The following is a 5000-nucleotide window of genomic DNA, read 5'->3' on the forward strand; positions in this document are numbered from 1 at the left end:
TTGAGACAAGCATATGACTACTGGCAGGATCAACCAGGGAGCTTAGTTATTATTGTAAATTTAAATTTTCGTCGTCGGCCCTCCCTGTAAGACCGATCGACGTTAAGCCATTTCTCTTTTGTATGTAACACACATTTCATAAATTTTGTACCTCTTATAGAGGCCAAATATTCTCCTCCTCCTCTCATAAAGCACGAAAATCACTTTCACGCCGTGCATCCATCGTGCAAGCACGTAGACCACACACGCTGGACAATATAATAAAAGATAGCGCGGACAGTGGCATGCTATACAAATCGAGAAAGCGCGTACAGTGATCATGCTGGTCATTTTGCCACCAAATTTTATAATCTTTATCATTAGAGCGGGCCCACCAACCTCGTCTCTGTACTTTATACATTTCTCCTCCATCTGCACACACCTTTTCAAACATTAACGGAGAGAGTTCCTTGGACTTGCTTTAAATGTACATATTAGATATGTTGGAATCTCTCTCCTTTAGAAGTTTCCCCAGCCTTAAAACTTCTTTCATTTTTACTCCTCTCTCCATACTTATTTTCCTCTCTGAACGTATCAGAGAGGATTTTATTTCTGACACCTCTTGACTTTTCTTAAATTCAGGGACGTAATTTTGTTCATAATTCAGTGGACTTTTGTGTATTTTATACTTTAAATATTTCCAAACAGTCTCCCTTCTAAAAGTGATAGAACGAATTTTCGTCTAACACTACTTTCTTGGTTCAAAAATTTTATACAATCTTATAACTTTTTCAGTTTTAACAAATTTTGGTTACAGACAGTTGATGCTCAGTTTGTACAAGTATGCAACATTTATAAGTGCATACAGGTCACCAGCCTTATATTACAAGGCTCACCACATATGGGCCATTCGGTCTTAGACACCGACCCGTGGTAATGCTGTGTGGAGATTAATAATAATCCGCAACGGAAAACCGGAACGAGAATAGTCGAGAAAGTATATTCTCGAGGAGCGGTAGACTGCTTTTCAACCGAAGTCATAAAAGAGCCACACGCTCGACGCTACTCCCGACCGGTCCGAGCGAACCGAAAGTGCCTTCCTATAAATACCGAACGGCCGGCCGCTAGGTCGGCGACGCATGGGCTTACGCCCAGGCGTATGCCTGTGCAAACCGCCGTGAGAGCGTACCATCCCGCCGGCACGGTAAAACTTAGACTGAAAATATCGTCGAACATATCCTTTCATTTTATAACGTTCTATACATGAAAATTAATAAATTAACATGCAGGACATAATAAATTCACATTCTCATGTAAATCATGGGTTTAATTAATATTTTAAAAAATTTTAAAACCGCCCAGAACCGATGAGATGAAAATATTAAAACGATATTTTTGCATTTTCTTACGGTAAAACATTAACAAATAAGCGACTATAGCAATATAAAACTCCATTTGTAATTTAATTAATCAAAATTAATATTTTTTTTTGATTTTTCAGCGATCCAGAACCGATGAGACGAAAACATTAAAACGATATTTTTGCATTTTCTTACGACAAAACATTAACAAATACGAGACTATAACAATATAAAACTACATATGTAATTTAATTAATCAAAATTAATCATTTTTTTTGATTTTTCAGTGATCCAGAACCGATAAGTCGAAAATTTTAACAATCATATTTTTGCATTCTGTACCGTGGATCGATCGTTAAACGCTATTAAACTAGCGTCCGTGATGGTATAAATGCAGATTTTCGCTCCGTTTAGCCAAAATAACGAACTTTAGGTGCGCTCCGAAATATTTCAAAGTCCCAGCGGCGTATTGCTTCGCCTCTTAGAACCGATTAGTCGAAAATTTTAACAATCATATTTTTGCATTCTGTACCGTGGATCGATCGTTAAACGCTATTAAACTAACGTCCGTGATGGTATAAATGCAGATTTTCGCTCCGTTTAGCCAAAATAACGAACTTTAGGTGCGCTCCGAAATATTTCAGTCCCAGCGGCGTATTGCTTCGCCTCTTAGAACCGATTAGTCGAAAATTTTAACAATCATATTTTTGCATTCTGTACCGTGGATCGATCGTTAAACGCTATTAAACTAACGTCCGTGATGGTATAAATGCAGATTTTCGCTCCGTTTAGCCAAAATAACGAACTTTAGGTGCGCTCCGAAATATTTCAAAGTCCCAGCGGCGTATTGCTTCGCCTCTTAGAACCGATTAGTCGAAAATTTTAACAATCATATTTTTGCATTCTGTACCGTGGATCCATCGTTAAACGCTATTAAACTAACGTCCGTGATGGTATAAATGCAGATTTTCGCTCCGTTTAGCCAAAATAACGAACTTTAGGTGCGCTCCGAAATATTTCAAAGTCCCAGCGGCGTATTGCTTCGCCTCTTAGAACCGATTAGTCGAAAATTTTAACAATCATATTTTTGCATTCTGTACCGTGGATCCATCGTTAAACGCTATTAAACTAACGTCCGTGATGGTATAAATGCAGATTTTCGCTCCGTTTAGCCAAAATAACGAACTTTAGGTGCGCTCCGAAATATTTCAAAGTCCCAGCGGCGTATTGCTTCGCCTCTTAGAACCGATTAGTCGAAAATTTTAACAATCATATTTTTGCATTCTGTACCGTGGATCCATCGTTAAACGCTATTAAACTAACGTCCGTGATGGTATAAATGCAGATTTTCGCTCCGTTTAGCCAAAATAACGAACTTTAGGTGCGCTCCGAAATATTTCAAAGTCCCAGCGGCGTATTGCTTCGCCTCTTAGAACCGATTAGTCGAAAATTTTAACAATCATATTTTTGCATTCTGTACCGTGGATCGATCGTTAAACGCTATTGAACTAACGTCCGTGATGGTATAAATGCAGATTTTCGCTCCGTTTAGCCAAAATAACGAACTTTAGGTGCGCTCCGAAATATTTCAAAGTCCCAGCGGCGTATTGCTTCGCCTCTTAGAACCGATTAGTCGAAAATTTTAACAATCATATTTTTGCATTCTGTACCGTGGATCCATCGTTAAACGCTATTAAACTAACGTCCGTGATGGTATAAATGCAGATTTTCGCTCCGTTTAGCCAAAATAACGAACTTTAGGTGCGCTCCGAAATATTTCAAAGTCCCAGCGGCGTATTGCTTCGCCTCTTAGAACCGATTAGTCGAAAATTTTAACAATCATATTTTTGCATTCTGTACCGTGGATCGATCGTTAAACGCTATTGAACTAACGTCCGTGATGGTATAAATGCAGATTTTCGCTCCGTTTAGCCAAAATAACGAACTTTAGGTGCGCTCCGAAATATTTCAAAGTCCCAGCGGCGTATTGCTTCGCCTCTTAGAACCGATTAGTCGAAAATTTTAACAATCATATTTTTGCATTCTGTACCGTGGATCGATCGTTAAACGCTATTGAACTAACGTCCGTGATGGTATAAATGCAGATTTTCGCTCCGTTTAGCCAAAATAACGAACTTTAGGTGCGCTCCGAAATATTTCAAAGTCCCAGCGGCGTATTGCTTCGCCTCTTAGAACCGATTAGTCGAAAATTTTAACAATCATATTTTTGCATTCTGTACCGTGGATCGATCGTTAAACGCTATTGAACTAACGTCCGTGATGGTATAAATGCAGATTTTCGCTCCGTTTAGCCAAAATAACGAACTTTAGGTGCGCTCCGAAATATTTCAAAGTCCCAGCGGCGTATTGCTTCGCCTCTTAGAACCGATTAGTCGAAAATTTTAACAATCATATTTTTGCATTCTGTACCGTGGATCCATCGTTAAACGCTATTAAACTAACGTCCGTGATGGTATAAATGCAGATTTTCGCTCCGTTTAGCCAAAATAACGAACTTTAGGTGCGCTCCGAAATATTTCAAAGTCCCAGCGGCGTATTGCTTCGCCTCTTAGAACCGATTAGTCGAAAATTTTAACAATCATATTTTTGCATTCTGTACCGTGGATCGATCGTTAAACGCTATTAAACTAACGTCCGTGATGGTATAAATGCAGATTTTCGCTCCGTTTAGCCAAAATAACGAACTTTAGGTGCGCTCCGAAATATTTCAAAGTCCCAGCGGCGTATTGCTTCGCCTCTTAGAACCGATTAGTCGAAAATTTTAACAATCATATTTTTGCATTCTGTACCGTGGATCCATCGTTAAACGCTATTAAACTAACGTCCGTGATGGTATAAATGCAGATTTTCGCTCCGTTTAGCCAAAATAACGAACTTTAGGTGCGCTCCGAAATATTTCAAAGTCCCAGCGGCGTATTGCTTCGCCTCTTAGAACCGATTAGTCGAAAATTTTAACAATCATATTTTTGCATTCTGTACCGTGGATCCATCGTTAAACGCTATTAAACTAACGTCCGTGATGGTATAAATGCAGATTTTCGCTCCGTTTAGCCAAAATAACGAACTTTAGGTGCGCTCCGAAATATTTCAAAGTCCCAGCGGCGTATTGCTTCGCCTCTTAGAACCGATTAGTCGAAAATTTTAACAATCATATTTTTGCATTCTGTACCGTGGATCGATCGTTAAACGCTATTAAACTAACGTCCGTGATGGTATAAATGCAGATTTTCGCTCCGTTTAGCCAAAATAACGAACTTTAGGTGCGCTCCGAAATATTTCAAAGTCCCAGCGGCGTATTGCTTCGCCTCTTAGAACCGATTAGTCGAAAATTTTAACAATCATATTTTTGCATTCTGTACCGTGGATCCATCGTTAAACGCTATTAAACTAACGTCCGTGATGGTATAAATGCAGATTTTCGCTCCGTTTAGCCAAAATAACGAACTTTAGGTGCGCTCCGAAATATTTCAAAGTCCCAGCGGCGTATTGCTTCGCCTCTTAGAACCGATTAGTCGAAAATTTTAACAATCATATTTTTGCATTCTGTACCGTGGATCCATCGTTAAACGCTATTAAACTAACGTCCGTGATGGTATAAATGCAGATTTTCGCTCCGTTTAGCCAAAATAACGAACTTTA

General features: G+C 39.1%; 1 non-coding gene across 1 annotated transcript in view; it reads right to left on the bottom strand.

The window, feature by feature from the left end:
• LOC143306178 (small subunit ribosomal RNA) overlaps positions 1-40 on the bottom strand; it is a 1923-nt gene extending 1883 nt beyond the window's left edge. Inside the window, exon 1 of the ribosomal RNA XR_013063645.1 lies at positions 1-40. This exon is cut by the window's left edge and continues 1883 nt beyond it. This is a non-coding gene — a ribosomal RNA (small subunit ribosomal RNA).
• Between the last annotated feature and the right edge of the window lie 4960 nt (positions 41-5000).

The sequence above is a fragment of the Osmia lignaria genome, unplaced genomic scaffold (genome assembly GCF_051020975.1).
Source record: "Osmia lignaria lignaria isolate PbOS001 unplaced genomic scaffold, iyOsmLign1 scaffold0001, whole genome shotgun sequence".
Taxonomy (NCBI): Eukaryota; Metazoa; Arthropoda; class Insecta; order Hymenoptera; family Megachilidae; genus Osmia; species Osmia lignaria.